Consider the following 13,270-nt stretch of genomic DNA (forward strand, 5'->3'; position numbering starts at 1 on the left):
AAGAAGGAATAGATTTTAAGGAAACCTTCACGCCTACAGTTAGAATAGAAGCCATTCGAATTTTGTTAGCTTATGCAGCTTTTAAGGATTTCAAGTTTGTTGGCCTTACAAGGCTTTGTTCAAGTGATGTATTTTCAGGACTCAATGATTAATGCAAGGTTAAAGAATTTATAAATCTTGTACTTCAAATAAGGATGATTATATCAAGCTTGAGGCATGGATTAAAACTTGAAGATCATGAGAGCATTGATCTAAAAGAAAAAGCTTCAAGAATGAAAGCCCAAGTGATCAAGATGGAAAGCTCAAAGATCAATGAAGCTCAAAATCTAATGTAATATTGAAAGATCAAGAGAGATAGATCTTGAAAGCTCACATCAAATTCAGGATCATTGGAGCTCAGCAATAAAGAGAACTCAAAGTAAAGAAGAGTCAAATGAGTTTTTAGGACAATCTTTGTAAGTACTTCAAATAGTTTCAATATGGATGCATGAAACTCTTAGGTTAATTTATTGGACCTAGATACCTTTTAAAATACTTGAAAAATATTTTTATAAGGTCAAAAATTGTTTCAAAAAGGTTAGAATCATTTTTGGAATGAAAAGCACCAAAAAGAGGATTTCTCAAATGCTATCAATTTTTCTACATCCGCATTGATGTACATTTTTCTCTATCAAAAAATATTTATTTTAAAATGTGCTCAACATGAAAGTTTTATGATTTTCTTTTATCTTTCATTTGACACCAAGAATGTCAAATTTTAAGTCACGTAAAAAAAGTTATGATCAAACGATTGAAGGGTACTCGAAACTGACATCCTGACAAACAAATGTCAAGAACTGGACAGCCGACTGCCAGTGCACTTTGAGGCGTCTGTTCATGTTTGGATAGCTGACTGCCACCTTACTTTCCCTTTAATTTAACTGGACATATGACTGCCAAAAATGGACAGTCATTTGTCAAGCTGCTGTTTTGAATTTTTTCATAACGGTCAAATTTTTAAATAAGGTTGCTTGGGGCTCAAACTTTATGGAAACTTTGGGAATACGCCAAGTCACTTGGGGATCAAGTTATGTACTTTTTAAAGTCTATAAATAAGCCTCAAATATCATTGAATCATGGAACCAAGAATTCAATGCAGCAAAAATTCAAAATCTCTCTCAATTGCTCTCAAATTCTTAAGGCTCTCTCTTGCTCTCAACTTACACGAATTCAACTGAGTTTTTGCTGATCTTTTTCCACCAAAATTGTGCTAAAAATATGCCAAGTCACTTAGGGATCAAGTTACGTATTTTTTAAAGTCTATAAATAAGCCTCAAAGATCATTGAATCATAGAACCAAGAATTCAATTAAGCAAAAATTCAAAATCTCTCTCAATTGCTCTAAAATTCTCAAGGCTCTCTCTTGCTCTCAACTTGTACGAATTCAACTGAGTTTTTGCTGATCTTCTTCACCGAAATTGTGCTATAAATTCTAAATCATTCAATCATTGAAAGATTTAATCGGTGATATACTTCATTAAGCTTCAAGTTAAAATTTAATATTGTTATTTACTTTGAAGTATATAGTTCTGAATTGTTGTACTAATTAGCTCTTTAAGGAGAAAATTATTTGTATGCATCTATTTGATTTATTTCTTGTAGATTGACGATTCCAAGGATTGTTTGAATCATTGGCTAAGCAAGGAGATATTACTTAGAGAGGCGGGCTCTAGCCTAGTTAAGGAGTGACCTGACGAGGGGATTTCATTTGGAGAAAGCAGGCTCTAGCCTTAACCAAGGAGTGTTGTAAAGGTATTGTTCCGCCCATCAAAGGAACAGATTTAGTGAATCATTTGGTGGTTTTCTAAAGGCGAGGACGTAGGCTGGATATGAGCCGAACCTCCTAAAAATCTCCGTCTCACTCTTTCTTTCCTTACTCTTTATTTTCAGTACATATTTAAATTGTGTGGATGGTTTAAATTGAAAATCATATATACTATGTATATTTGGAAATCAAGTAAACTTGAAGTCTGATTTTGGTTTGGGTTGCGGAAACCGAAAGGGAGTACGTTGGTTAAACCATATCTTGCGAAAACCATATGGGAGTACGTTACTTGGTTAACATCCCAAAGATAAATTAACTAAGAGTTTATTTGAATTTTGAATATTGGGAAGAGTGTGAATATTGTGTTGGATTTTATACTACATATCATATTAAGCAAATCAATTAATACAAGGCTTCACATCAGCAAACACAAATTATCATTCACTACAGGGCTTGATTCAAATTTATAACCAGGGCTAACAACAAAAGCTGAAAGTTGAATTTAATATATTGATATATTGTCGTTGAATGGTTTAAAGTTTGAATGTGTTTATATTCCAAAGAGTGTTGAATCTTGCATACTTCCATTAATCTAATAGTGTTGTAGTTAACGTATACTTGGCAAATCAATTAGTTGTTTGCTTTTCAAATTGTGATTGATTGATTACTTGAATGATTAAATAGTTGTGTGGTTGTGGATTAAATAAAGGAACTAAGTTCTTGTGTTATTAGTGAATTAAACAAACAAGTCTAAAATTAATTAATCAAGAAGAAGTTCTCATAGGAATTAAAAGAAAGTTTTATAATCCAATTCACCACCCCCCCCCCCTCTTGAGACTGCACCTTACTTTTCAATTGGTATCAGAATGGGGTTATAGAAAATCTTAATTAGTAGCTATAAAAAGACCTAAATAGCTCAATTAGGTGTAGCTCCCTTTGGAGAGGGACAATCTTCAACTAGGCCACCAATCTTTTGTGGACACAACTATACATTTTGGAAAAAGAGAATGCAAATATACCTTCAAACCATGGATTGGAAAGTTTGGGAGGTTGTGACGGATGGTGATCTAATTCCTACAACTTTAATAGATGGAAAAAAATACCTAAGGAAAAGAAGGTCATGACTGAAAGAGACTATAAAATGGTGCATATAAACTCTAGTGCTATGAATGCTCTATATTGTGCTTTAGATGCCAATGAATTTAATAGAGTGATGGCTTGCAAATCAGTTAAGGAAATATGAGACAAGTTAGAAGTCACCTACGAAGGCACTATAGATGTTAGGGATAATAGGATTGAGCTTACAAGTAACCAAAAGGTTGCTTGCTTTATGGCTTGGGACAATGAGGAATGTTCCTCATCCAAATGAGATAATGAATATGATAGTGATTCATCTAATGAATCTAATGATGAAAGCATGTCATCTTATGAAGAACTTCAAAATGACTTATTCATCTTACCATATTATTCGTAACTAAACAAAATACTTCATTGAAAAACAAGAATGAAGGAATGCTGAAAGAGTTAGAAGCTTTTAGAACTGCTAAAAGGGAAAAGGATTCAAGAATCAAGAAAAATAGAAAGTAAGATTGAAGCTATGACAAAGGAGTTAGAATCCAAAAATCTTGCTGAAAAAGAAAAAGATTTAAAAATTAAAGAATTAGAAAGCAAGAATGAAAAAATGATAGAAGACCTTCGATCCCTATCTTCTACGGTATATGAGAAAGATATATATATATATATATATATATATATATATTTGAATTAGAGGATAAAATCAAAAATTTATCTCTAGAATTAGAGAAGTCACAAAAGAAGGTTGATGACAAGAAAGATAAAGAGATAAATGATCTCAAGAATCAAATGGAAGATAAAAAAGAAAGGATCATTTATAACTTTACAAAAGGAAAAACAAACTTTGACAAAATGGTAGGCTCCCAAAGAATGTCTCTAAATAGAGAAGGCATTGGTTTTAATGGAATTGAAAATATAAGGAAAAAATTTTTTTAAAGCCTCCAAAGACTATGCCACCACATCTAGTAATGCATGCACTAATACAATATGCTATCAATGTAAGAAAAAGGTGCATATGAAATTTGAATGTTCATTCAAGAGAAAGGATGTAAAAACTAAACAAGTATAGAAAGTAAAAGAAACGTCCTTTATCAAACCAACCAGACCCAAGAAAGTATGGATACCAAGATGAAAGACTAGTTCATAAATGAAAAACTCCATGGATTAAGTTATTCCCCTTTAAAAATTGAGAAAGTAACTTAATTCATGATCAACAAATAAGTTTAAGAGCCTATTATAACAAATGCAAAAATGACATTGTTGGCAAAATCATAGTATTATTTTTACAAAGTTTAACTTAAGAAAATATTAAGAAAATATCAAATTGAGCTTATTACATAAGTACTTCAAGTTAATTCAAGTATGATTTTTCATTTTGAAGCTCACTAGGTAAAGAGACATAGAGACCTTAGTTTTAAGTCTTGGAACTTATTTTTCAAAGAAGAACAAATTGAGATTTTAAGTCTAAATAAACAAAGAAGAGAGAAATAAAAAATGTCTTGAAATGAGGAACAACCGGTTGACAGACAACTGCCTGTCATGGATAGTCAACTGACAAATTAAAGGACCTTAATTAAGTAGACAGAAGCATGACAGATGACTATCAAGTTGTTGACAGACAACTGTTAGTGACAATTGAGATGACTGCGTAGGTTTTGTCAGTCGTCTGTCACCCTTCTGTTCATTTGTAAAAACCTGGTTGTTTAGTGACAGATGACTGCCCTCTGTTGACAAGTGACTGCATAAATTTTTTTTAAAAGATATTTGAGAATGAAATGCTATATGCTACATGCTTACATGCCTATTTGAGATGCTATATGCTTTCATGCCTATATGATATGCTACATGATATGCTTGACTTATATTGAAAATTTATGGCTCACTATGTTGAAAATTTGAGCATGAGATTATTGAGTATAAGTATGAATTTTGATATAAGATTAATTCTTGATCATGCATGCTATTGATGAATTACATGGATAGACTTACTACTTTTTATATCGATATCCATGACCTATGAGCGATACAATGGTTATATTGGTATCCATGAGTTGTGTATAATGTGATAATGACTTTGGTATCTATAAAGTCTTTGATATCCATGAATATTTTTGGTATCACATTTAAAAAATTTTAATTGGTATCACAATCTAAAAGTTAAATTTGTTTTTGAGCATGACAAGTATGATTATATCTATGAGCATAGTATAACATTGATAATATTGGCATGATATTGATATTTGATATATGATGTGAATAAATGTTTTGAAACATGGGATGATAAGCATAATTGGTAACAAAACTGAATGTATTGAATTCAAGGGGAGTGTTATGTCATATTGCTTATATTATGATTGTTTCCCTTTTAATCAATTCAGAGGATTTTAAATTGGTATCACATATTTTTCAATTGGTATCATGAATTAAATTTTCAATTGGTATCAATTCTCAATTGGTATCATAAATTTTAAATAGATATCATGAATTCAATTTTAAATTGGAATCATAAAATCAAAAATAATAAATTGAGTGTGTACATAAGTTGATATGCATGTTTGATGATATGCTCAACATGTGATTTTACTTGAACTTAATCATTTTTCCTTTTTGATGGATGTCAAAAGGGGGAGAATTTTTAAAGCAAAAATTGAACATATTATTGCAAATTGCAAAAACTGAACATGAACACAATATATATCAAAAGGGGAAGTATTTGATAGTGAGGAGCATGATTGTAAAAGTGGTTTTGAAATTGATATTGATCTTACAAATATTGTTAAGATGATGCTTATTGAAAGAGGGAGTCTTTTTAAGACTCATTCCAATTTTTGCTTCTTGTTTGTCATCATTAAAAAGGGGGAGATTGTTGGTCTTACAAGGCTTAACATCTTGTTTTGATGCTAACAAACAAGTAGAACTTAACATGTTTTGTTTAAGTGGTGTATTTTCAGGACTTAATGATTAATGCAAAGTTAAAGAATTCATGAAAGCTTGTACTTCAAAGAAGGCTGATTATATCAAGCTTGAGGCATGGATTAAAACTTGAAGATCGTGAGAGCATTGATTTAAAAACAAAAAGCTTCAAGAATGAAAGCCCAAGTGATCAAGATGGAAAGCTCAAAGTTCAGTGAAGCTCAAAATCTAAAGTAATATTGAAAGATCAAGAGAGATATATCTTGAAAGCTCACATCAAATTCAGGATCATTGGAGCTCAGCAATAAAGAGAACTCAAAGCAAAGAATAGTCAAATGAGTCTTTAGGACAATCTTTGTAAGTACTTCAAATAATTTCAATATGGATGCAAGAAGCTCTTAGGTTAATTTATTGGACCTGGATACCTTTTAAAATACTTGAAAAATATTTTTATAAGGTCAAAAATTGTTTTAAAAAGGTTAGAATCATTTTTGAAAAGCACCAAAAGAGGATTTCTCAAATGCGGTCAATTTTTCTACATCGGCATTGATGTACCTTTTTCTCCATCAAAAAATCTTTATTTCAAAATGTGTTCAACATGAAAGTTTTATTATTTTCTCTTAGATTTCATTTGACACCAATAACGTCAAATTTGGAGTCACACACAAAAAGTTATTATCAAACTACTAAAGGGCTGACAGATGACTGTCAAGAACTGGACAGCCGACTGCCAGTGCACTTTGAGGTGTCTATTCGTGTTTGGACAGCCGACTACCACCTTACTGTCCCTTTAATTTAACTGGACATATGACTACCAAAAATGGATAGTCATCTGTCACACGGCTGTCTTGAATTTTTTCATAACGGTCAAATTTTTAAATGAGGTTGCTTGGGGCTCAAAATTTGTGGAAACTTGGGAAATACTCCAAGTCACTTGGGGATCAAGTTACATACTTTTTAAAGTCTATAAATAAGCCTCAAATATCATTGAATCATGGAACCAAGAATTCAATTCAGCAAAAATTCAAAATCTCTCTCAATTGCTCTCAAATTCTCAAGGCTCTCTCTTGCTCTCAACTTGCACGAATTCAACTGCGTTCTTGTTGATCTTCTTCCACCAGAATTGTACTACAAATTCTAAATCTTTCAATCATTGAAAGAATAAATCGGTGATATACTTCATTGAGCTCCAAGTTAAAATTCCATATTGTTATTTACTTTGAAGTATATAGCTCTGAATTGTTGTACTAATAAGCTCTTTGAGAAGAAAATTATTTGTACGCATCTATTTGATTTATTTATTGTGGATTGACAGTTCCAAGGATTGTTTGGATCATTGGCTAAGCAAGGAGATATTGCATAGAGAGGCGGGCTCTAGCCTAGTTAAGGAGTGACCGGACGAGAGGATATCGTTTGGAGAAGGCGGGCTTTAGCCTTAACAAAGGAGTGTTGTAAAGTTATTGTTCCGCCCATCAAAGGAACAAGTTTAGTGAATCCTTTCGTGGTTTGCCAAAGGAGAGGACGTAGAATGGGTATAAGCTGAACCTCGTAAAAATCTTCGTCTCACTCTTTCTTTCCCTACTCTTTATTTTCAGTACATATTTAAATTGCGTGGATGGTTTAAATTGAAAATCATATATACTACATATATTTGGAAATCAAGTAAACTTAAAGTCTGATTTTGGTTTGGGTTGCGGAAACCGAAAGGGAGTACGTTGGTTAAACCATATCTTGCGGAAACCATACGGGAGTACGTTACTTGGTTAACATCCCAAAGATAAATTAACTGAGAGTTTATTATAATTTTGAATATTGGGAAGAGTGTGAATATTGTGTTGGATTTATATTACATATCATATTAAACAAATCAATTAATACAAGGCTTCACATCAGCAAACACAAATTATCATTCATTACAGGGCTTAATTCAAATTTTTAACTAGGGCTGACAACAAAAGCTGAAAGTTGAATTTAATATATTGATATATTGTGGTTGAATGGTTTAAAGTTTGAATGTGTTTATATTCCAAAGAGTTTTGAATCTTGCATGCTTCCATTAGTCTAATAGTGTTGTAGTTAAACTATACTTGGCAAATCAATTAGTTGTTTTCTTTTCAAATTGTGATTGATTGATTACTTGAATGATTGAATAGTTGTGTGGTTGTGGATTAAATAAAGGAACTAAGTCCTTGTGTGATTGGTGAATTAAACAAACAAGTCTAAAATTAATTAATCAAGAAGAAGTTCTCATAGGAATTAAAAGAAAGTTTTATAATCCAATTCACCCCCCCCCCCCCCTTTTAAGGCTACACCTTACTTTTCAAAGTTGTATCAAATAGATGTCAAAAGCACACTTTAAATGGCTACATAAATGAAGAAGTATATGTAGAACAACCCCCAAGTTTTGAAAACCATAAGCATCTAAATCATGTTTATAGACTAATTAAAGCCTTGTATGGTTTAAAGCAAGCTCCTAGAGCTTGGTATGAAAGGCTAAGTGGTTTTCTACTGGATAATGGATTTATTAGAGGCAAGATAGATACAACACTCTTCATCAAATCTAAGAATGACAACATGCTTCTAGTACAAGTATACGTAGATGATATCATTTTTGGAGCTACAAAAGAAGAGTTGTTCAATGAGTTTGCAAGTTGTATGCAAAATGAATTTGAGATGAGCATGATGGAAGAACTTAACATCTTCCTAGGACTTCAAATCAAAGAGGAAAAACATGGAATCTTTATAAATCAATCGAAGTATATTAGAGATTTGCTCAAAAGGTTTAATATGGAAGATGGTAAAACTCTAGGAACATCAATGAGCTCTTCTATAAAATTAGACAAAGACGAACAAGGCATACCAGTAAATGTTAAGCTCTATCGTGGGATAATTGGCAGCTTACTATATCTGACTGCCAGCAAGTCTGACATAATGTTTAGCGTATGTTTGTGCGCAAGATTTCAGGTTGCACCTAAAGAATCCCATTTATTAGATGTCAAAAGAATACTTAGATACCTGATTGGAACCACTGAACTTGGATTATGGTATCCTAAGTATACCTCCTTTAAGATTATCAGCTATTCGGATGCTGATTTTGCCGGTAGCAAAGTAGATAGAAAAGTATGAGCGGCACATGTCATTTCTTAGGACATTCTTTAGTATCTTCGTTTTCAAGAAACAAAATTTAGTTACTCTTTCCACAGCCGAGGCAAAATATGTAGCGGCTAGAAGTTGTTGTGCTCAAATGCTTTACATGAAACAACAACTTATGGATTTTGGATTACACTATGACATAGTTCCTATAAGATGCGAAAATATGAGTGCAATAAACATTTCAAAGAATCCTATATCACATTCACAAACTAAACACATAGAAATTAGACATCATTTTCTTTGTGACCATGTGCAAAAAAGAGATGTGACACTTGAGTTTGTATGCACAAATGAACAATGGGCATACATATTCATGAAACCACTTCCGAATGATAGGTTTATCCAAATTAGATGTGAATTAGGCTTGATGCATAGTCGAGATGTTGCCTAGAGTTACATTAGACTACATAATTAAGGGGGAGCAAATTTAAATTAAAATTCACATTTGCTTAAAATTTTTCACATTTGACTAATTTGTTTTTCATTTGGTATGAAACTTAACAAATGGTTACTGCATGTTAAATTTTAATGGATACATGACACATGTTGATGCTCACATAAACTTTTGGACTTTAATGGACTGATTTACTTATCCATGTCTATGTAAATTGAAATATTGTGTATGTCCACATTGAAAGTTGATTCAACAACACAAATATACCTTAGAAAGGGGGAGAAGTAAATTGAGTCATAAAGGGAGATATATTCGATAGTACAATCTTGAAACATAGAAGTTGAAATGTATTTTGATTGCAAAGATGAGATATAATTATGTTAGCACAATTTTTTTATACCTTTTTGTTGATATCAAAAGGGGGAGAAGTTAGTAAGCTAAAATGATTTTTTTTTTTTTTTTGCAAATTTTTTTTTTTTCCTTTGAAATAAAGGGAGAGAAGTATATACTAGTAAAAATATTGCATATTCTACAATGTGTATGAACTTCATTGTGTGTAAACCATATTACTATATTGTTGAATTTTAAATTATGCATTATCTTAGGGGGAGCCTTGTTAGGCGTAACCTATTTTTGCTCATGTGTTTGTCATCATAAAAAAGGTGGAGATTGTTGACTCTATGAGTCCAATCCTGTTTTGATAATGACGAATCACCTGGTATTTGACTTGTGCAATTGAGTTTGTGAACAGGATCATGATTTAGAATGCACGAATAGTAAGCTTGATATGGGAGCCACGAGGAACCTAAGTACATATCACTTGGCTCAATCCATAGAACTAGAAGAATAAAAGGATGAAGAAGCAAGCTTCAAGTTCAAGATATTCAATGGGAATGGGTATTTAGAATTGAATGTATTTACATATTTAATATGATTTAATTCGAAGCTCAAATATATCCTAGACAGACCTTAAGACTCATGCATTTCATGAAAGATTTATTTACATTAGTTCTAGGTTGAAAAAATTTTTCGAGGCAAATTTTAGAGGCCTCGTCGACGAACCCCATGGCCTCATCAATAAACGTATGAAGGCCACTCGGCAATGAACAGTGTTGTCTCGTCGACAAAAAAATACCGAGAGCCCAAAAAGTTAGACAGTGCTCTCGTCAAAGAACTCGTGGTCTCGTCGACGAACGAGTGTTGTACCTAAGTATTTTGATAAAGACTATTTTTTATCTTTACTGAAAATCAATTGTCCGAGTAATTTTTGTGAAGATCATAAATCTGATTTAGATTTTTGAACTAAACCTCTTATTCAAATAATTCTATAAAAATCGTATAGTTGATTAGATCGTTGGAGCATCTTTGTCCTACATATTTTATATAACGATCATTCATCACTTATTTCAAGAAATATCATTGAATATCATACTCACACATTGAGCTTCAACTTTTATCATATGAGTATGTATTAGGTTTATATTGTACTCACTAGCTTTGTGTAGAAGCAATTGAGTTTTGCAAAAGTTGTAATTTTTCTATTGTATTCACGGTTCGGGTCGTGAACCGAGGTTGAGGAGGAAGTTACGCCTCTTGTAAATAGCAGATTGTAAGGGAAGCTCCATCCCAGTTAAAGGAGCATATTTTTAGTGGAATCCTTGAGTAGGTTGCTCAAGGCGAGGGCGTAGGCTGGGGTAGGCCGAACCTTGTAAAAGTCGTGTTTGTCTTCTCTCTTCCCTTAACTCTTTTTAATTTCCAATTGCATTTAAATTATATGTTTATTATGTATGAGTTGAGCATTTGATAATTTGGTGTGTAATTGGGTAAAATTGTATGCTTGATAAAGACACACATTAAATTGATTAATTGTGAAACATTAAGCTAAGTATTAAGTAGATAGCAAGTTTGTAATTGATAGTTTTCAAAATTAGAACTTAAAGGACTTAATTTTTTAAAATACTCAATTCACCCCCTCTAGGGATAATACCGTAATTCACTGAATTAAAAGTTTATTATTGCTCATCATATTTTGTGATAATATGTGATTCCCAGGATTAAAATGGTTTTCAATCCCCTAGCTATTATTCTCAAAGAAAACAAACTGGTTGGACCTAATTATATAGACTGGAAAAGGAACTTGGATATTTTACTGACTGCAGAGGAGTACAAGTATGTGCTCGTAGAGGTATGTCCATAGAAACTCAGTGAAGGGGCAACCGATGAGGGTTTAGGCTTACCGGAAGTGGATTAAGGCTGATGAGATGGCGCAATGTTACATTTTGGCATCTATGTCAAATGTTCTGCAACATCATCATCTATCTATGCCTTTTGCCTATGATGTAATGTACAACCTCAAAGAAATGTTTGGGGATCAAAATCGTGCTACTAGGCAAATTGTTGTGAAGGAACTTATTAATACTACTATGGCAAAAGAGACCCCAACAAGGGATCATGTTCTGAAGATGATTGGTCCTCTCAATAAGCTAGAGATCCTTGGAGCTGAAATAAATTGGGAAACCTAGGTCGATATCATTCTCCAGTCATTGCCTGACTCTTTCAAGCAATTTAACCTGAACTACAACATGAATAAGCTCTCTTACTCATTGGTATAACTATTTAAAGAGCTTCAAGCAGCTGAAGGCCTCATCAGAAAACCAACTACTACTCTTGTGACTGAGAAAGGTTCTTCTTCTAGGCCAAAAGGCCGAAAGAAGTAGAAAAAGAATCAGAAACCACAGGGAGCTCCTCCAGTAGTACGTGGGCCGCGGGATGGAGTGAAAAAGCCTAAGGGCAAGGTGTTTTCACTGCAAGCAACCAGGGCATTGGAAATCACAATGTCCAGTTTATCTCACCAAACAGAACAACAAAGGTATATCTCAATCACTAGTAGTTGAAACATATTTAGCAGTGACATCTACCAATACCTAATGTGTAGATATGGGAGCCACTAGTCATATTTGCAATTCTTTGCAAGGGTTCTAGCAAACCTGCAAACTATGTGATGGGGAGATTTACGTATTTCTAGGAGATGGCATGAAAGTGTTAGTAGTTGCAATAGAAGATATTCACATTTCTTTTGGTAGAGATACAATTTTAATATTGAAAGACTCTCTTTTTGTACCTTCCATTAGAAGGAATTTGATTTCAGTTTCGAAGTTGATTGATCACGGATATTCTGTTTATTTTAATAACTCAGTTATTATTAGTTAAATAAACGTTTTATCTGTTCTGGTACATTGGTGGATGGTCTTTATATTATTAATCATGTTTCTCCTATAGTGCAACTAAATAAATTGAATAACACTGATAAACTACCATGTAAGAGAAAGAAACCTTCTGAATTGAACCAAACTTGTCTTTGGCACTTACACCTAGGTCATATTAATTTGAGATGGATTTCAAGGCTAGTTCACAATGGACCATTAGGTTCATTAGAAGTGGAGGCACTACCGTCTGTGGATCCTGCTTAGAAGGTGCGGCTCTTTTCGGCCAAAAGCTATAGAGCAAAAGAGGCATTAGAACTGGTTCACTCTGATTTGTGTGGCCCCATGAATATCTAGGCTAGAGGTGGCTTTGAGTATTTCATTACTTTCATTGATGATTACACAAGGTATGGGTATATTTATTTGATGCGCCATAAGTCAAAATGCTTTGAGAAATTCAAGGTATTTAAGGCAAAAACGAAGAAGCGTCAGGATAAATGTATCAAGACACTACGATCTAATCATGGTGGCAAGTACCTCTTAGGAAAATTTGAGGATTACATATCAGTGGAGGGAATTGAATCCCAGTTGTCTGTACCTGGTATGCCAAAACAGAATGGTGTAGCAAAAAGAAGGAATAAGACTCTTATGAACATGGTCAGATCTATGATAAGTTATTCAGATTTGCCTAATTCATTTTGGGGGCACACACTTGAAACAGCAGCCTAT

The 13,270-nt window shown here is 33.0% G+C and overlaps 1 pseudogene; it reads left to right on the forward strand.

Annotated features, from left to right (window-relative positions):
* Window positions 1-12,232, forward strand: part of LOC131153894 (uncharacterized) — a 28,554-nt pseudogene extending 16,322 nt beyond the window's left edge.
* Window positions 12,233-13,270: the final 1,038 nt, after the last annotated feature.

This window comes from Malania oleifera, chromosome 4, assembly GCF_029873635.1.
Source record: "Malania oleifera isolate guangnan ecotype guangnan chromosome 4, ASM2987363v1, whole genome shotgun sequence".
Classification (NCBI taxonomy): domain Eukaryota; kingdom Viridiplantae; phylum Streptophyta; class Magnoliopsida; order Santalales; family Ximeniaceae; genus Malania; species Malania oleifera.